Source organism: Tursiops truncatus, chromosome 7 (assembly GCF_011762595.2).
Source record: "Tursiops truncatus isolate mTurTru1 chromosome 7, mTurTru1.mat.Y, whole genome shotgun sequence".
Taxonomy (NCBI): Eukaryota; Metazoa; Chordata; class Mammalia; order Artiodactyla; family Delphinidae; genus Tursiops; species Tursiops truncatus.
The window spans coordinates 26,031,568-26,053,454 of record NC_047040.1 but is presented as its reverse complement, the minus strand read 5'-3'; the positions used below and the strand labels follow the sequence as shown (position 1 = coordinate 26,053,454).

Below are 21,887 nucleotides of genomic sequence, written 5' to 3'. Positions count from 1 at the left end.
ATGCGTGTGAAGACCCCGAGGCAAAGAAAACATACTGCGTTTGAAGAATTGAAGAAGGCTGAGTGTGACTGGAGCATCACTCATGCACGGTTGATGGTGAGGCTGGGAAATAGCACAGGCTAAACCCTAAGCACCCTATAAGCCATGTTGAGGAATGTGGACACTTTGCTAAGGATAGCAGGAAACTGTTGAAGTTAAGTTAGAAGGTGACATAATTACTTTAGCATTTTGGAAAACTCACTTTGACTGCCGAACGGAGAATGAATTGTATGAGCCAGGATTGGAGGCAGAGACTAGTTAAGAGGTTAATGCAGTGATCTGGTCCAGGACAGAGAGAGAGAGAGACAGAGAGAGAGAGAGAGAGAGAGAGAGAGAGAGAGAGAGAGAGAGGGAGAGACAAGCATCACTTGGACTGGAATAGGAAAGAGAAATCAATTTGAAGAATGATGTATTTGGGAGAAAGAACTGTCACGATTTGTTTGGATGAGTGAGAGGGGTTACTCAGATTCAGAGCTCCATGTTTGCCTGAGCAAATAGGTGAGAGATCATGTGATATTTTTGGCATTAATAAACACAGGAGTTAGTACTGGGTTTTGGTTAAAAATGATAAGTTCTGTTTTAATCACGAGAGTTTCAGGTGTCCATGAGAGGCAGAATGGAAATGGTGTGTAGTCAGTGGTTAAAAGCCAGACTCTGGAGCCAATCTTCTTGGGTTTGAATCCAGGCTCTTGACACTCAGTAGCTGTGTGATCCTGAGCAGCTTATTTACATTTTTCAAACTTCAGTTTCCTCCATAAAATGGGAATAATAATCCCTATTCATAGGCTTGTCATGATTGTAAGATTGAGAAAATGAAATTAGGTACTTCAAATACTGCTGGGTACAGAGTAAGTGCTATGGTAAGTGTTAGCCATTATTTTCATTGTTGTTGTTGTTATTGTGATGGAACATCTAAATGGAGATGTCTAGCGGGCAGCTCTATATTTAGTTTTAAAGATTGGAAAGATATCGCTTATAAGTAAGTACATAGCTTATTCAATATCTATCATATACTGGGGGAAAAAGAGCCCTAGAAGAGGAAATTCTAATAGTTATTATTAACCTCTTTGCAATATAAAAATGAAATTCATGCAATATTAAAATGTTTTGAAATTTCTGAACAAGAATGTCTTCTAGGAAGACAAAATTGCAAATTGTTATTTTTCTTGGTTGATAAGAAAATGTAGTTCAGTGTCATACTACTTGGACTAAAATAACAAGTTTTAATATTCTGCTAATCAGATTAACCCAATCTGAAATAACTTTGATATGTCCATCAGAAATAATGTAATCATATTGAACAAAACCATGAAATTATAAAGAGTAATTTGGTTGCACAAATTTGGGTTTCTGGAAGGACATCCGTGACAGTTTGACAGATAGTTTCTCTGTATTCTGGGGTTGGACATTATACTTATTCATACCATGGCAAGCTCTGATTTTCTGGGAAGTGTAGTTACTTTGATTTGAAGGTTTTGATTATGATTGAAGTGGTCCTGAATGAGCCCAAATGGAATTTAGATTTTTATGGGAAGGGGTGACGACGTGTTGTAGTAGTTGGTAGTCAGACAGGTGTTTATTGGCATGAGTTGACTGCCAGGGCCACTATTGCTTTAGGCTGAAGGATAATAGTAATGATCTTAATGAAGGTGAACATATTTTGAGCACTTACTCTGTATCCTGTGATATGCTAACATTGAAATTATATGACAATTTTAATGTTCACTGCATCCTTAATTTACAGATGTGAAGAGAGGTAAAGTGACTGCCCAAGTTCACACAGAGGTGAAAGGAGGAGGTAGAAAGAAGCAGTAGGTCTGGGAAGGAGATGGAGCTGCAGGGGAGAGTCAACGAGAGCAAGGGGAAGATCAAAGAAGTTGAGAGAGGAGGTCAGGAGGAGTGGACAAGCAGATGAAGGAAGAGTTGGGTGTTGTCCGAATACTTATTTGGTCACATGAACTGATTTTGGGGTCCAGGTGAAGATGTTAATGAAAATGTGAATTATGATCAGAAGCTGTGGGAGCTTTCAGTGGACCCAGGGGATAAAGAATTCTGTCAGGTGAGCAGCCAGTGTGCATGGACTCATTTATGAATACAAAGGAGAGGCACTCTGAGGGGCCGGTAACAGGGGAGCGTCAGAGATCCATGTTTATTGATCTGGATCCCAACACGGAAGTGAAATCTGCTTATAAATGTGAAATGACTTCTTTAGAGCCTGGGGACTTTGAGGTTATGTGATGACAGAATGTCAGGTTTGATTTTTCGTGGCAGAGCCGTCCATCATTTTCTGCTGTGGTTATTTATCCATTGCTGTATAACAAACTACCCCAAAACTCAGTGGCTTTAAACGACTTTTTTATTATATCTTACAGTTACGTACGTTAGATATTTGGGCCAGACTTGGCCGTATGATTCACCTGCTTTTGTGACGTTGGTGGGGTCATTTTGTATACTCAGCTGGTAGTTGGGTTTGTTTTGAAGTTCCAAGATGGCTTCACTCACATATAGTGCCTGGGAAAGAATGAATGGAAGCGTGGCTCCAGCTGAGACTGTCGACCAGAGTGCCTACATTTGGCATCTCCAACATGGTGAGCTCAGGGAAGTTGAACTTCTTACATGGCAGCTGGCTTCCCCCCAGAGTAAGCATTTGAAAGACCTAAGTGGAAGCTGCAAGTCTTATGACCTATCCTTGGAAGTCTCAGAATATCACGTTCTCCACACTGAAATTGGTCAAATACACCAATAAAGCCAGGTCAGATTCAAGGAGACAGAGACATGAAACTCCTCCTATCAATGGGAGAAGTAGCAAAGAATTTATAGCTGTATTTAATGAATCACACATCCCTCACTCCAATTAGATAACTGGCAAACAATTTCAATTGATTCAAGAGTCTGAAGACTTCTGGGCATCGTCACCATCATGCCTGTAAATGCCACTCACAGTGCAAACCTCATCAGCACTGTATGAACAGCATTATCTTATTTGAAGACATACCTGGCTCTCCCACGGCACAAAGTAATATTTTGCTGCTGAAGGCTAGGTGGTACTTTAAAGTCAACCGAGGTCAAGATCTGTAATAATAGTAATTCTGACTGACTCAAAAGGAAAACAGAGAATCATTGCCAGAAAGATCTATTTGGATGAGGTTTAGACAAGAGAAAGGCAGGAATTTCTGAAGCAGCTGTGTAACTACAACTAGGAGCAGACTTGTCATCCTGGCAAGATGATGGACATGATCATCCTTTGGACATGATCTACCAAAAAGGCACCTACATACAGTATACACACATATGAGATTTTATGGTATTGCGATATCACAGTGCTAACAACAGTAAGCGTGTGATAGGTTTTAGAGAAATGAGTGTACATGTATGTGTGCATACTTTTGCACCCTTTAGCCAAGCAAGAGTACTGGAGTATCACGATTAAAATCTGGATTTCTTGGGCTAAAGTATGTCTTCACCGCTAACTGGCTGTATAACTTTGGGCACGCTGTCTAAACTCCTTGTGCTTCAGTTTCCACATGACTAAAGAGGGGGCAGTAATAGTACCTAGTTTATAGAATTGTAGTTCAGGTAAATAAGATAATCCATGTAGACTGCTATAGAAAATTACCTGGTACACTTAATGAAAGTACATTTATTAAGCAAAAGTTTAATAAATGTTAGTTCTTATAATTACTTTTTAAGAATGAACAGCTGATTTCTGGGGTCAGCTTAACCTTTTGTGGATAGAAGGGTCATTAAATCCATAATGTGCTTGTTAGTACACTTTCAAGGGATGATCTCACTCATTTACAACAGTCAACTCACAACAGGGTCTGACCAAATCAGAATGAATTTTGAAATGTTTTGTCATGTTCGTGCTCTCAAGCACAGAGGTACCTAAAAATCAATGAAAAGACAGATATATACGGCTGTTCAGAGATGAGAGGGAAATACTTCTCTTAATAGATAATGAAGAGAGAAAGTCTCTAAGGTGCAGAAAATGACAATTATATAAAGACACATCCAGGAAGTTAGTTCCTAACTAATGTTTCCCAAAATACAGGAATTAAGCTGAAGTTAATGGGTGTATTTGATCTACCACTAAAAGCAATGTTATATCAAAGCTACTTAACTAAAAATGAAACGATATTTAAAAAATTAACTGTTGCTTCTGGGTCATCGCAGGGCACCGAGCTGATCTCCCTGTACTATGCTGTTGCTTTCTACTATATTTTAGCAGCATTAGGATGCAGGGTGAAATGGAGTGTATGTGGTAATATAGGACAAATATTTCATAGAGTGTAGCTTATTGATAATCACCACACGATCCTGTGTGATTTACATGCCTCTTAAAAATATACAGGAGAGAGATGAGGGGAAGATGGCGGAAGAGTAAGACGCAGAGATCACCTTCCTCCCCACAGATACACCAGAAATACATCTACACGTGGAACAACTCCTACAGAACACCTACTGAACGCTGGCAGAAGACCTCAGACCTCCCAAAAGGCAAGATACTCCCCCACGTACCTGGGTAGGGCAAAAGAAAAAAGAATAAACAGAGACAAAAGTATAGGGACAGGCCCTGCACCAATGGGAGGGAGCTGTGAAGGAGGAACGGTTTCCACACACTAGGAAGCCCCTTCGCGGGCGGAGACTGCATGTGGTGGAGGGGGGTGGGAAGATTCGGAGCCACGGAAGAGAGCACAGCAACAGGGGTGCGGAGGGCAAAGTGGTGAGATTCCCGCAGAGAGGATCGGTGCCGACCAGCACTCACCAGCCCGAGGCTTGTCTGCTCACCCGCCAGGGCGGGAGGGGCTGGGAGCTGAGGCTAGGGCTTCGGTCAGAGCGCAGGGAGAGGACTGGGGTTGGCGGCGTGAACACAGCCTGCAGGGGGTTAGTGCACCACGGCTAGCCGGGAGGGAGTCTGGGGAAAAGTCTGGAGCTGCCGAAGAGGCAAGAGACTTTTTCTTCCCTCTTTGTTTCCTGGTGCGCGAGGAAAGGGGATTAACAGCGCTGCTTAAAGGAGCTCCAGAGACAGGCGCGAGCCGCGGCTAACAGCGCGGACCCCAGAGACGGGCATGAGACGCTAAGGCTGCTGCTGCCGCCACCAAGAAGCCTGTGTGCAAGCACAGGTCATTATCCACACCTCCTTTCCGGAAGCCTGTGCAGCCCGCCACTGCCAGGGCCCCGGGATCCAGGGACTACTCCCCGGGGAGAACGCACGGCGTGCCTCAGGCTGCTGCAATGTCACTCCGGCCTCTGCCGCCGCAGGCTCGCCCCGCATCTGCACCCCTCCCTCCCCCCGGCCTGAGTGAGCCAGGGTCCCTGAAGCAGCTGTTCCTTTAACCCCGTCCTGTCTGAGCGAAGCACAGATGCCCTCCGGCGACCTACACACAGAGGCGGGGCCAAATCCAAAGCTGAGCCCAGGGAGCTGTGAGAACAAAGAAGAGAAAGGGAAATCTCTCCCAGCAGCCTCAGAAGCAGCGGATTAAAGCTCCACAATCAACTTGATGTACCCTGCATCTGTGGAATACATGAATAGACAACTAATCATCCCAAATTAAGGGGGTGGACTTTGAGAGCAAGATTTATGGTTTTTTTCCCCTTTTCCTCTTTTTCTGAGTGTGTATGTGTATGATTCTGTGTGAGATTTTGTCTGTATATCTTTGCTTCCACCATTTGTCCTAGTGTTCTATCCGTCCATTTGGTTTTCTTTAAAAAAATGTTTTTTTCTTAATAATTATTTTTTATTTTAATAACTTTATTTTATTTTATCTTACTTTATTTTACTTTATCTTCCTTCTTTCTTTCTTTCCTTCCTTCCCTCCTTCCTTCCTCCTTCCCTCCCTCCCTCCTTTCTTTCTTTCTTTCTCTCTCTCTCTCTTTCTTTCTTTCTCTTTTTCTCCCTTTTATTCTGAGCCGTATGGATGAAAGGCTCTTGGTGCTGCAGCCAGGAGTCAGTGCTATGCCTCTGAGGTGGGAGAGCCAACTTCAGGAAACTGGTCCATAAGAGACCTCCCAGCTCCACATAATATCAAATGGCGAAAATCTCCCAGAGATCTCCATCTCAACACCAGCACCCAGCTTCACTCAAAGACCAGCACTGTCTACAGTGCCGGACACCCTATGCCAAACAACTAGCAAGACAGGAACACAACCTCACTCATTAGCAAAGAGGCTGCTTAAAATCATAATAAGTCCACAGGCGCCCCAAAACACACCACTAGACATGGACCTGCCCACCAGAAAGACAAGATCCAGCCTCATCCACCAGAACATAGTCACTAGTTCCCTCCACCAGGAAACCTACACAACCCACTGAACCAACTTTAGCCACTGGGGACAGACACCAAAAACAACGGAAACTACGAACCTGCAGCCTGCAAAAAGGAGACCCCAAACACAGTAAGATAAGCAAAATGAAAAGACAGAAAAACACACAGCAGATGAAGGAGCAAGATAAAACCCCACCAGACTTAATAAATGAAGAGGAAATAGGCAGTCTACCTGAAAAAGAATTCAGAATAATGATAGTAAAGATGATCCAAAATCTTGAAAATAGAATAGAGAAAACGCAAGAAACATTTAACAAGGACCTAGAAGAACTAAAGATGAAACAAGCAACGATGAACAACACAATAAATGAAATTAAAAATACTCTAGATGGGATCAATAGCAGAATGACTGAGGCAGAAGAACGGATAAGTGACCTGGAAAATAAAATAGTGGAAATAACTAATGCAGAGCAGAATAAAGAAAAAAGAATGAAAAGAACTGAGGACAGTCTCAGAGACCTCTGGGACAACATTAAATGCACCAACATTCGAATTATAGGGGTTCCAGAAGAAGAATAGAAAAAGAAAGGGACTGAGAAAATATTTGAAGAGATTAGAGTTGAAAACTTCCCTAATATGGAAAAGGAAATAGTTAATCAAGTCCAGGAAGCACAGAGAGTCCCATACAGGATAAATCCAAGAGAAATAACGCCAAGACACATATTAATCAAACTGTCAAAAATTAAATACAAAGAAAACATATTAAAAGCAGCAAGGGAAAAACAAAAAATAACACACAAGGGAATCCCCATAAGGTTAATAGCTGATCTTTCAGCAGAAACTCTGCAAGCCAGAAGTGAGTGGCAGGACATATTTAAAGTGATGAAGGAGAAAAACCTACAACCAAGATTACTCTACCCAGCAAGGATCTCATTCAGATTTGATGGAGAAATTAAAAACTTTAAAGACAAGTGAAAGCTGAGAGTGTTCAGCACCACCAAACCAGCTTTAAAACAAATGCTAAACGAACTTCTCTAGGCAAGAAACACAAGAGAAGGAAAAGACCTACAATAATGAACCCAAAACAATTAAGAAAATGAGAATAGGAACATACATATGAATGATTACCTTAAATGTAAATGGACTAAATGCTCCCACCAAAAGACACAGACTGGCTGAATGGATACAAAAACAAGACCCATATATATGCTGTCTACAAGAGACCCACTTCAGACCTAGCGACACACACAGACTGAAAGGGAGGGGATGGAAAAAGATATTCCATGCAAATGGAAATCAAAAGAAAACTGAAGTAGTAATTCTCATATCAGACAAAATAGACTTTAAAACAAAGACTACTACAAGAGACAAAGAAGGACACTACATAATGATCAAGGGATCAATCCAAGAAGAAGATATAACAATTGTAAATATTTATGCACCCAACATAGGAGCACCTCAATACATAAGGCAAATACTAACAGCCATAAAAGGGGAAATCGACAGTAACACATTCATAGTAGGGGACTTCAACACCCCACTTTCACCAATGGACAGATCATCCAAAATAAAAAGAAATAAGGAAACACAAGCTTTAAATGATACATTAAACAAGATGGACTTAATTGATATTTATAGACATTCCATCCAAAAACAACAGAATACACATTTTTCTCAAGTGCTCATAGAACATTCTCCAGGATAGATCATATCTTGGGTCACAAATCAAGCCTTGGTAAATTTAAGAAAATTGAAATTGTATCAAGTATCTTTTCTGACCACAACACTACGAGACTAGATATCAATTACAGGAAAAGATCTGTAAAAAATAGAAACACATGGAGGCTAAACAATACTTAATAATGAAGTGATCACTGAAGAAATCAAAGAGGAAATCAAAAAATACCTAGAAACAAATGACAATGGAGACACGACGGCACAAAACCTACGGGATGCAGCAAAAGCACTTCTACAAGGGAAGTTTATAGAAATACAGTCCTACCTTAAGAAACAAGAAACATCTTGAATAAGCAACCTAACCTTGCACCTAAAGCAGTTAGAGAAAGAAGAACACAAAAACCCCAAAGTTAGCAGAAGGAAAAAAATCATAAAGATCAGATCAGAAATAAATGAAAAAGAAATGAAGGAAACGATAGCAAAGATCAATAAAACTAAAAGCTGATTCTTTGAGAAGATAAACAAAATTGATAAACCATTAGCCAGACTCATCACGAAAAAAAGGGAGAAGACTCAAATCAATAGAATTAGAAATACAAAAGGAGAAGTAAAACTGACACTGCAGAAATACAAAAGATCATGAGAGATTACTACAAGCAACTCTATGCCAATAAAATGGACAACCTGGAAGAAATGGACAAATTCTTAGAAATGCGCAACCTGCCAAGACTGAATCAGGAAGAAATAGAAAATATGAACAGACCAATCACAAGCACTGAAATTGAAACTGTCATTAAAAATCTTCCAACAAACAAAAGCCCAGGACCAGATGGCTTCACAGAATTCTATCAAACATTTAGAGAAGCGCTAACACCTATCCTTCTCAAACTCTTCCAAAATATAGCAGAGGGAGGCACACTCCCAAACTCATTCTACGAGGGCACCATCACCATGATACCAAAACCAGACAAGGATGTCACAAAGAAAGAAAACTACAGCCAATATCACTGATGAACCTAGATGCAAAAATCCTCAACAAAATACTAGCAAACAGAGTCCAACAGCACATTAATAGGATCATACACCATGATCAATTGGGATTTATTCCAGGAATGGAAAGATTCTTCAATATATGCAAATCAATCAACGTGATACACCATATTAGCAAACTGAAGGAGAAAAACCATATGATCATCTCAATAGATGCAGAAAAAGCTTTCGACAAAATTCAACACTCATTTGTGATAAAAACCCTGCAGAAAGTAGGCACAGAGGGAACTTACCTCAACATAATAAAGGCCATATATGACAAACCCACAGCCAACATCGTCCTCAATAGTGAAAAACTGAAAGCATTTCCACTAAGATCAGGAACAAGACAAGGTTTCCCTCTCTCACCACTCTTATTCAACATAGTTTTGGAAGTTTTTGCCACAGCAATCAGAGAAGAAAAGGAAATAAAAGGAATCCAAATTGGGAAAGAAGAAGTAAAGCTGTCACTGTTTGCAGATGACATGATACTGTACATAGAGAATCCTAAAGATGCTACCAGAAAACTACTAGAGCTAATCAATGAATTTGGTAAAGTAGCAGGATAAAAAATTAATGCACGGAAATCTCTTGCATTCCTATACACTAATGACAAAAAATCTGAAAGTGAAATCAAGAAAACACTCCCATTTACCATTGCAACAAAAAGAATAAAATATCTAGGAATAAACCTACCTAAGGAGACAAAAGACCTTTATACAGAAAATTATAAGACACTGATGAAAGAAATTAAAGATGATACAAATAGATGGAGAGATATACCATGTTCTTGGATTTGAAGGATCAACATTGTGAAAATGACTGTACTACCCAAAGCAATCTGCAGATTCAATGCAATCTCTATCAAACTACCACTGGCATTTTTCACAGAACTAGAACAAAAAATTTTGCAATTTGTATGGAAACACAAAAGACCCCGAAGAGAAAAAGCAATCTTGAGAACGAAAAATGGAGCTGGAGGAATCAAACTCCCTGACTTCAGACTATACTACAAAGCTACAGTAATCAAGATAGTATGGTACTGGCACAAAAACAGAAATAAAGATCAATGGAACAGGATAGAAAGCCCAGAGATAAATCCATGGACATATGGTCACCTTATCTTTGATTAAGGAGGCAGGAATATACAGTGGAGAATGGACAGCCTCTTCATAAGTGGTGCTGGGAAAACTGGACACGTACATGTAAAAGTATGAGATTAGATCACTCCCTAACACCATACACAAAAAATAAGCTCAAAATGGATTAAAGACATAAATGTAAGGCCAGAAACTATCAAACTCTTAGAGGAAAACATAGGCAGAACACTCTATGACATAAATCACAGCAAGATCCTTTTTGACCCACCTCCTAGAGAAATGGAAATAAAAACAAAAATAAACAAATGGAACCTAATGAAACTTCAAAGCTTTTGCAGAGCAAAGGAAACCTTAAACAAGACCAAAAGACAATACTCAGAATGGGAGAAAATATTTGCAAATGAAGCAACTGACAAAGGATTAATCTCCAAAATTTACAAGCAGCTCGGGCAGGTCAATAACAAAAAACCAAACAACCCAATCCAAAAATGGGCAGAAGACCTAAATAGACATTTCTCCAAAGAAGATATACAGATTGCCAACAAACACATGAAAGAATGCTCAACATCATTAATCATTAGAGAAATGCAAGTCAAAACTACAATGAGATATCATCTCACACCAGTCAGAATGGCCATCATCAAAAAATCTAGAAACAATAAATGCTGGAGAGGGTGTGGAGAAAAGGGAACACTCTTGCACTGCTGGTGGGAATGTGAACTGGTACAGCCACTATGGAGAACAGTATGGCAGTTCCTTAAAAAACTACAAATGGAACTACCATATGACCCAGCAATCCCACTACTGGGAATATACCCTGAGAAAACCATAATTCAAAAAGAGTCATATACCAAAATGTTCATTGCAGCTCTATTTACAATAGCCCAGAGATGGAAACAACCTAAGGGTCCATCATTGGATGAATGGATAAAGAAGATGTGGCACATATATACAATGGAATATTACTCAGTCTTAAAAAGAAATGAAATTGAGCTATTTGTAATGAGGTGGATGGACCTAGAGTCTGTTATACAGAGTGAAGTAATTCAGAAAGAAAAAGACAAATACCGTATGCTAACACATATATATGGAATTTAAGGGAAAAAATGTCATGAAGAATCTAGGGGTAAGACAGGAATAAAGACAGAGACCAACTAGAGAATGGACTTGAGGATATGGGGAGGGGGAAGGGGAAGCTGTGACAAAGTGAGAGAGTGGCATGGACATATATACACTACCAAACGAAAAATAGATAGCTAGTGGGAAGTGGCCACGTAGCACGGGGAGATCAGCTTGGTACTTTGTGACCACCTAGAGGGGTGGGATAGGGAGGGTGGGAGGGAGGGAGACGCAAGAGGGAAGAGATGTGGGAACACATGTATATGTATAACTGATTCACTTTGTTATAAAGCAGGAATAACACACCATTGTAAAGCAATTATACTCCAATAAAGATTTTTTAATAAATTAACTGTTGGAAAAATAGCCTCAAAAATTTAACTCACTAGCTACAATCAAGAAAAAGCTTAACACCAATTGGTGGGTCCTTAGCTTTTAAGAATATATAATTAAGTTTTATTACCTTATAAGTGATTTGGATTAATTATGTCCATAATAGGCTGATGTTTATTCTCCACTTTAAGGGAGGAGATGGCAGTTTCATAGAACCCAGTCATTTATTGCAATCCTCAGCATTTCGTTTCCTGCCAAGGCAAATCTGCTACAAAGCCCCAGTTCCTCTTAGGAATTACTGAAATGTGACAGGTGTTGATTTGCTGGTATCTTTCTCAACACATCCAAATGAGCTAAACAAAATGACTTTTCTACCCATTTAGGCAGAAAAATAAATGGGGGCACCAGCTAATGAGGGGGGATGTAGAGTTAGCTGGACTCGAAGCATTCCAAGCTGTTGGCAGCTGGAATCAAAAGAGGAATCCTGCAGACAGTTGTTCATGTTTATTGCTGAATGTGAAATTAGAAAGATGCTTCATCTTCCCCACAGGTGCAAGAACATACAGTTATTAATTACAGCAAAACATATTTATTGACAACCCCAAGCATACAAAATCCCACACTCAGCAAATGGCTTCCAAAGTTCATCCAAAAAGCACTTTAGAATCAATACAAAAGCACTGCAGGGTTGACACATCTGTGTCTAGTAAAATACTGTATCCTGGAAGCATGGCATAGACTCTCTTATTATTTATATAGTTGAACATCAGCAATGCTTTCTTTGTTCTTGTAGGAAACCTATAGACAAAAAAAAATCCCCTAATTTCCCATTGTTTTGATTGGTAGGATTACAGAATATTAGAAAGATTGAACTGATTTTGCTTTTTTTTTTAGAGGCTTTAAAAACAATTTTATCCCTTCATTGAGCCATGGGACTGATTTACTCATTTGCTCATTTACTAATTTAATAAAGGTCTATTGAATACCTATTATGTGGCAAGTACTGTTATAAGTGCTATGGAGAACATACATAAACAGGTAAGGATTTAAAATCTTATAGAATCTATATTATGAAGCAACTAAAACATACTATAAGAGAGTATTTGATCAAATGCTGAATTGTAACCAATGGACCTGACTGTAACCGATAGACCAGAGCCACCTTAATTCTGAGAAGGGTAAGCACTTGAGAAATTTGCAGAGGAGGACATCCTGAGTGAGGTTGCCTACAGACACTGAATGGACACACATATTTTATATAGTTCTCTTTTTTTTTAACTTGTCTCATTCCAAATAGAATTTGAGACAACTTACAAAAATGCATGCAGGACAACATGATAAAATAAATTAAAAAATAAAACAAAATAAAATAAAATAGAGATGGAAAAAAATGACACCATGCAATGATTCTAGGGCTGAGCTCAGGACTCCAAATATGCACCATAAATTTCAGTCTGGCTTTTGGAGATGGGTCTCAGATTTGGTCCTTTGTTTCTTGGCAGCAAGGGATAGAAACAAGATAGGGTACAAGAGATATATGATCCCAGATCAGAGCACACAAGTTGCTAGTTGCTCCTGTATATAAATATGTAAGATAAATAACTCCTATAAATCCTTTAGAGGAATACTGTAGGGTATAGTGGATTAAATCCTCAAACTTGTATATGATATAAACATTAGATTTTATGGCTGATTGTAGGTCATTACTCTCAATGTAGGTCATTAGTCTGATAATCTAGCTTTATTTATTCAGTTAGGAAATACTCAAAATACTGAGCATTTGCCATGTGCTGGACTCTGCACTCTGAGATGGATAAGGTTTCAGAGATGATGTACTGTTTGAAAATAGCCGATAAAACAAACAAATCACTAAACTTGTTTCAAATAGTGGTAAGGGTCATGAAAATTATACAACAGGATTATGTGATGGAGAATAACTAGGAGGATGAGGAAGCCTCTCTGAAGAACAATAATTGAAGCACATTTAAATGATGGGAAGGAAACAGTCATGACAAGATTAGGAAGAAAGTTATTAGAGAACAACAATTTTTAGGTTTCAGAGAAAGAAACAGTTCTGGTGAGTTGGAGAGATAACAAGGAAACTGGTGTGGCTGGACTATAGTGAATGGGTGGAGATGGGATTAGAAGGCATAGTAACCTGTGGTAAGACATATGGGTTTTATTCTAAGAGCAGTGGGAACCAGGTTATAGGATTTGGAATGTCTATAAAAATGGGTAATTGACATCCTCTTTGAGTTTTATTTCCTGTCAAACAATTAAAAAATATTGAACATTGGATGATTTGACCATATCTTCTCTGGCAAACCCTGGAAATTAGAAGAAATTCCCTTAAGGTCAGGACTGCGACTCACTTCTACTTGTTATCTGAATTTGGGTAGAATATTTGACAAGCCATATGATCTCAAAGCATTTTTTACTGTCAAGTCTATTTCAACAAATGAATAAAGGGGCATTCAAGTTCCTCAAATTCTATGACAGATAACTATATAACATGGTCATAACCATTTTATTCTGAGAAAAAAGAAAAGCCAAAGCAGGTGTTGCCAGTTGTTCACAGTAGCCATAAAAATATCAACAAGGCAACAATAGAATGCTTAATATTAATCAAAGACAATTTCTGATATATCTCCAAGATAAACTGGTTAGAAATATATACCCCTAGGTAACTAAATGAATTGACCTATGATATAAACTTCTTAACTATAAGCCAGTTAAACTTTGCTAGTGTGCCAATTGATTTTAAAGCTTTCAAGTAGGTGTTATTAAGCCATACTTTCTGTCAGTAATTAGATGACAGAATCAGTTATCCACTGAGTCCACTCTTAGTTGATGACAATAAAACACATGATCAGTATATACAGATACTCCCTCTCCCAAACTTTTGGTCTTCTCTTGGGGTAGCGAGGAGACTGATCTTTCTCACCAGTCAAGTCAGCCAGTGTAGACAGTTTGCTTTCTATAACCTGGGTCCTTGAGTCTTTTTGATAGAGAGGGTTGCCTTGGAAATAAGAGTTTGATAATTATTCTCAAGCTGTTGACAGCCTCATCAAGCCAGTTGAGAGGAAGGTCAGGCTGGGCAACAATAGAATTTTAGATTATATCCCAGGAGCAATGGGAAAATGTTGATTTAAACAAAATACCATGATCAATTTACTTTTAGGATAAGTAGTTTGTGCACATGGTACATATGATGAAAAAGTATGTCATCCGGCCACAACCGTCCCCCAGGATAGTCATTTCTCTTCTCCAGAGCAGGGTAGACAAAAGCAATAACAGATCTGCAGAAGAAAGCAGACAATGACTACTTGACCCTTTTATGCTTTTAATTACTGTATGCGGCGAGCCGTTTCTGACCGGCAGAATAACGAGCCGCCACACGCAAGATTCTTCTCGTATCACACTTTATTGGAGCACAGCTTGGTTGAAGAAAGATGGAAGGAAGACCCCGCAATCCTATAGCAGTCTGCTTATATAGGGATTAAGAACATGTGTCGCTCTGTGATTGGCTTTCGCCGATGGTGCGATTTGTGAGCCAGCATCGGATAGGTCGCTACTTTAAAACCTCATTAGTATACTTAGCGCAAGCGCAGTGGCCACAGGAAGGATGACTCAGCTTATTTCAGCTTCCTGCCGCGTAGCAGTTAGCTGACCGCGCCCTACATCTCCCCCTTTTTTATTTATTAGAACACCAAGCGGAATGTAGCCCGTACAAGTGTTCACCTCATGATGTGCTCACTGTTCGAGGGCAGTTTTTCCGTTGGCATGTCTGAGACACCTTCCTGCGTGCAATGCCAACAAGGGCTGCAGGGTGCAAAGGCTGACTCAGAATAATGGCTGATTCCCTATAGAGGTGCAATGGCAACAAGGCCTCTCTGTGCAAGGGCAATCAGGACAATGGCTGACTCCCTATAGAGGTGCAATGGCAACAAGGCCTCTCTGTGCAAGGGCAATCATTTCGAATTATTCAGGGCGGAGAGCCAGGCTGCGGGAGAATCTCCTTCCTTAATAGCCAGAAGTGCCTGAGTGAGCAGGACCCTATCTCGATGTGCCCTGATGCGCACACGACAGACCAACCAGAGACACAGCATAATCCCAAATACACAGCAGACTCCAAAGATTCCTACCCCCACCCACTCCCCAAAGGAGGAAAAGGCAGAAGAGAGCCAAGAGGCAAAATCTCCAAAGGCAACGGGCTCCAGCCCGACAGCACTCAGTTGCACAATTTGAATAATCCTTTGTGGAATTCCAACTAATACAAAGACTTCGATTAAGCACAATTTGAATAATCCTTTGTGGAATTCCAACTAATACAAAGACTTCGATTAAGAATCATCAGGAACATCCAGCTCAGCATCTTCTCTGAAGTTTTCTTCAACAATTCTCGTCAGTCTTGATGGCACCCAGATCGGATCTTGATCCAACGGTTACCACTCCGTGTGTCGAGTTCTGAATCGGTCCTCCATGCAGGGCGCGAAGTTCCCGGGTTTCGGCACCACTTGCGGCGAGCCGTTTCTGACCGGCAGAATAACGAGCCGCCACACGCAAGATTCTTCTCGTATCACACTTTATTGGAGCACAGCTTGGTTGAAGAAAGATGGAAGGAAGACCCCGGAATCCTATAGCAGTCTGCTTATATAGGGATTAAGAACATGTGTCGCTCTGTGATTGGCTTTCGCCGATGGTGCGATTTGTGAGCCAGCATCGGATAGGTCGCTACTTTAAAACCTCATTAGTATACTTAGCGCAAGCGCAGTGGCCACAGGAAGGATGACTCAGCTTATTTCAGCTTCCTGCCGCGTAGCAGTTAGCTGACCGCGCCCTACAACTGTAACTTTGAAATATGATTTAATAAAAGACTTGTCTCTTCTTGTTATACTTCAACTATTATAATGTCCCAGCTAATTCTTTTTTTTTTTTGTGGTACGCGGGCCTCTCACTGTTGTGGACTCTCCCGTTGCGGGGCACAGGTTCCAGACGCGCAGGCTCAGCAGCCATGGCTCAGGGGCCCAGCCGCTCCGCGGCATGTGGGATCCTCCCGGACCGGGGCACGAACCCGTGTCCCCTGCATCGGGGGGCGAACTCTGAACCACTGCGCCACCAGGGAAGACCCCAGCTAATTCTTGATGTTAGTTTTTCTATATAAAGTTTACCATATCTTGTTCTAAAAGTTTGCTTTAGTAACTTTGTTTTTGAAGTATAACATATACACAGAGAAGTGCGCATATCATACATATACAGATTAACAAATTTTCACAAAGTGAACATACGCATATAATCGTCACCCAAACCAAGAGACAAAATATAACCAGCTCCCCAGACGTCACTTCCGGTCTACCTCCTCACAAGGGTAACCATTACCCTGTTACTAACACCATAGATTCATTATGCCTGCTTTTGACTTTACAGAAACAGAATTGTATACATATATTCTTTTGTGTCTGGCTTCTTTGGCTAAAAATATGGTAATAATACTCATCCACATTGTTTTGTGTAGCTGTAGGTTGTTCATTCTTTGTTAAATCATAGTCTGTGGTGTGAATATACTATTTCTTTTTTATCCATTCTACTATTAATTGGTGTATGGATTGTTATTGAAATAGTTGTTTTATTGGCTATTCTGAATTATACTGCTGTGAACATCCTTGTCCATATCTTTTGGTGGATATGAGTTATGTTGGGCTTTTATCTGAAAGGAGAACTGCTGAGTCAGAGAGTGTGCATACATTGTCAGCTCCTGTAGATACTGTCAAGCAACTTTTCAAAGCTGTTGAAACTGTTACACTCCCGCCAACAGTAAATGTTTTATTCTCTCCACACCCTCATCAACACTTGTATGTTTTTAAATTTATTTATTTATTTTGTATTTTAACTCTCCTGGTAGATGTGTGGTGATGTTGTAATATGGTTTAAATTTGTGTTTCAGTGATGACGAATGAAGCTGAACAACTCTTCATGTTTGGTCATTAGGACACCATTTATTGTAACTGCTTGTTCAAATCTTTTATCTATTCTCTATTGGGTCATCTTCTTTTGTCTTACTGATTTACAGGAGCACTTTATATATTCTAGATTTGAGACTTTTGGTGACTATAGTTGAATGTATGTGTTTGTGTTGTATTACAAATTTCTCCCATTCTGCGGTTTGCTTTTTTCAGAATTTAATGAAATATTTTGATAAATCTTAAGCTCAAACTATTAAATTTAACAATATTTTACTTTTTTTAAACATCTTTATTTATTTTTGATCAGACATTTTGTACACCATTTCAGAATTTTTTTTTTCTAACTAAATGTCATGATGTGTTTGCCTTAAATTTAGAAACTTTATATTTCTCCCTTTCACATTTACATTTACAATCCATCTAAAATTTATTTTTGCATAGAGTATGAAGTAGGAGGTAGGGTTTATTGCTTTCCCAGCCTTGCTCTTTGAAAAAACTGTCCTTTCTCCAGTGTACTGCTTGTCTTTTTTTATTTAATGAGGTCATCTTAAATTTATAAATTAATTCATTAAGCTTTGACATCGAAGAATAAGGATTGCTTTTCCATTTATCCTAGGCTTCTTTGGGTCTTTTCTAAACCTTGAAGTAACACTTTAAGGTTTTTCTACATAAGGATCTTTTACTTCTCTTAAGCTTGTTCCTAGTTATGTTATTTTTTTTTCATGATCACCTCCATAAAGAACATGTTCTCTTCCATTACACCCTCTAATGGACTTTTATTTGTATATATTGAGGCTATTATTTTCACATATTGATTTTGTATCCAGCCATCTTAACTGAAGTTTTTCATTATTTATAGTTATTTTCAGTTGCTTGAGTTTTCTAAGTTTTCATCTGCAAATAATTACTTTTCCTCTTTCTGTTCACTTTTCACTTTTTTTCACTCCTCTTTCTTCTAGTTATTTCTCCAAAAGAATTATAAATAATAATCGTGATAGCTGATGTATTTGTGTTTCTGATCTTAAGGAGATGCTTCTAGGCTTTTTCCATTAAGCATAATCATGTTAAGAAAAATATCAGTTACCTCTTATTGTATTTAGACTTTTTATATCCATATTAATAAACAAAATTAGACTGTGGTGTTCGTTTCTGTTTTATCTTAGTCTGGTTTAATGTCTCTGATATACTAAGAACTTAAAAATTAAAGGCATGATATCAATCCAATGTGAAGTTGTCCAGCACTGGCACCTTTTTGTGGAGGAGGGGTTGACTTTTGAACATCATTTAATCTAAAATAATTGTTCTATTTAGGTTTTCTATCTCTTTTTGGGTTATTCTTGGAACTTTATATTTTTCTAGGAAAGTTATTCATTTAATTTAGGCTTAGAGTAAATTTGTTTAGAGTTAAGCAATATACCTCCATGTTTTAAAATTTATATGTGGTTGGATCCCCATTACTATTCTTTTGTGTATTTGTGCTTTCCCCCATCCTTTGTTTCTTCATTAGATTAACTAATAGTTAATGTGTTGTATCATTTTTTCTTCCTCCCATTCACAATTAACCTACCCAGATTTATTCATAGTTTTAAATGTTCCTTTTTTCCTGTCATTGAGTTCTGCTATTCCCTTGACTAATTACTTCCTCCAATTTTCTTAGGTTATTTTGTTACATTTTGTTTGTAACATCATTCGCTGATTGATCTATTAATTTATTTTTATTCTTTCTCTATAATTAATATGTCTCCAATGCTAAGAATACTACTCTAAGCCACCATTTTATCTGAATCCCATAGGTTCTTATTGCAATTGTTTTAACTTTAGTTATTTCCTAACAAATCTGCAATTTGAGTCCTGATTTTTAAATCAAATAATTCTGTAATAAAAAAGCCCTACATTTCCAAGTATTTGGATTTTAACTGTTTTTGAGTTTTGTTATTAATTCCTAGACTTATTGCATCTTGAAAAAAAATCACATTGTTTGCTATATTTGTGCTTTTTAAATTTTAATGAACAGTTTTTTGTGTCTTTACATGTGGTGAATATAATTGAATTTCCAAGAGTATATACAAACAAGGTATGTATAGTGACTGATTTTTTTTAATATTTTTCACTTGATATATCATGGCTAGAGATAGGCAAATTTATTTTTGTGTATTTCACTTATTGTCCTTATAGATTTTATGCTTTGAATTTTAATGCTCTATTTAGTACAAAAATATTCAGGGTGGGATGATCTTTATTGCATATTGTATATCATATTTTGTATATGGCATATTGTATTGATATGGCATATTATCATTAAAAATGCCCTACCTTATTTTATTACTTTTGTCTTTGTATTCAGCTTGGTTAGCTATTATGATTATGGCCAAATTTTGATTTTCTTATTTTTATTTATTTACTGATTTTAAATTTGCATGTGCCAGGTAAGTCTTTGTTCATAATTTTGTTTTCAGTCTTCAAAGTCACATTTATTTAAATGCACATGCATTTATTTTATGTAGCCAACAGTTAGGTTTGGTTTTTATGTGTCCACTCCTGTTTTTGTTGTCGTTGTTGTTTTGGGTTTTTTTATTTTTTGGTTTTTTTGGTAAGTCAACCTTTTCTTTCAGAACACTTTTAGAGTTACCCAAAAATAGCAAAGGTTGTACAGGAATTTGACATATAATTTATACTCAGTTTCCCCTATTATTATCATCTTATATTAGTATGGTATATTTCATTAATGAACCAATAGTGACATATTATTATCAACTAAAGTCCATACTTTATGCAGTTCCTTAGTTTTTACCTAATATTCTTTTCCTGTTCCAGGATCCTGCTGACCTAAAACAAATAAACTGCCAGCTATTCCTCCTGCAAAGCAGGGTTTATTTAGAATCAGCAGAGGATTGTAATACAGGGTCTGCAACCACGGCAAGCCACACACAAGTCCAAGCACAACAAAGGAAGACCTCTTTTATGAAGAAGAAAAGGAAATTTACAAGGTTATAGTAAGTAAAGAATCCATGGCTTTTCATTAGCTGAGTGTTGCTGGGAAAGAAGAGGAGTATTTCTTCCTGTTTTTGGACTCTGCTTTCACAGAGCTTGAGTGCTTCCCCTTCTGGTCTCTCAGCTCTGTTTAATTGAGGCTTCTGTTTATTTTTTACAGTCCCATCCAGGATACCAGGTTACATTTACTTTGTCTCCTTAGGTTTTTCTTGGCTGTGAGATTTTCCCAGACTTCCCTTGTTTTTGATGAACTTGACAGTTTTGAGGAGCACTTGTCAAATACTGAAAGTTCTTCAGTTGGGATTTATCTGAAATTTTCCTCATGATTAGAGTGAAGTTATGTGTTTTGGGGAAAAGATACTACAGAGGTGAAGTGTCATTTTCATTACATTGTATGATGGGTATGTACTATCAGTATTAGGTATGACTGTTGATGTTAATATTGGTTCCCCGACTGAGGTAATTCTTGTCAGTCTTCTCCATTGTAAAATTACTCTTCATTTCCCCCATTCTATGCTGTACTTTTTGGAAGAAAGTCACTATGTGCAGCCCATATTTAAGGAGTGGGGAGTCATACCCCATTGCTTTGAGAGCAGAATATTTATATAAACTATTTGATATTCTTCTGCAATGAGTTGTCTCTTCTCCAGAATTTATGAATGTAATCACTTATTTACATAAATATGGGTTCAGGTCTTTTCATGGTTTCACACTGTTATGGGTTAAGTTGTGTCTCCTGAAAATCTATATGTTGAAGTCTTAACCTCTAGTGCCTCAGAATGTGACTCTACTTGGAGATAGGGCCTTTAAAGAGGTGGTTAACTTAAAATAAGGCATTTGGCGTAGGTTCTAATCCAATCTGACTGATATTCTTGTAAGAAGAGGAAATTTGGAGAAACAGAGTGGTACCAGGGATGTGAGGACATAGCAAGAAAGTGGCCATCTGCAAGCCAGGGAGAGAGGCCTTAGGAGAAACCAGATCTGCTGACACCTTGATCTTGGACTTCTAGCTTCCAGAACTGGGAGAAAATAAACTTCTGTTGTTTAAGCCACCTAGTCTGTGGTACTTTTTTATGTGATCCAATCAACCTAATACAGATACTTCATTTCATTTATTGCTGAATATCCATTTTATGGGCATACCACAGCTTGTTTATTCATTGGCCTATTGAAAGACATCTTGGTTGCTTTGAGTCTTTAGTGATTATAAACATTTGGTGCTATAAACATTCACATGCAGGTTTTTCTGTGGATATAGAATTTTAAATCAGTTGTGTTTCCTCTGCTTCATCCCTGATAGTTTTCCTTGTTCTTAAATCTGCTTTGTTTGAAATTAATATACTGCTTCCGCTTCTTAAACAGTTAGTATT

At 38.4% G+C, this 21,887-nt stretch overlaps 1 pseudogene; it reads left to right on the top strand.

The window, feature by feature from the left end:
* LOC101319743 (synaptotagmin-like protein 3 pseudogene) overlaps window positions 1-21,887 on the top strand; it is a 29,514-nt pseudogene continuing 7,627 nt past the window's right edge.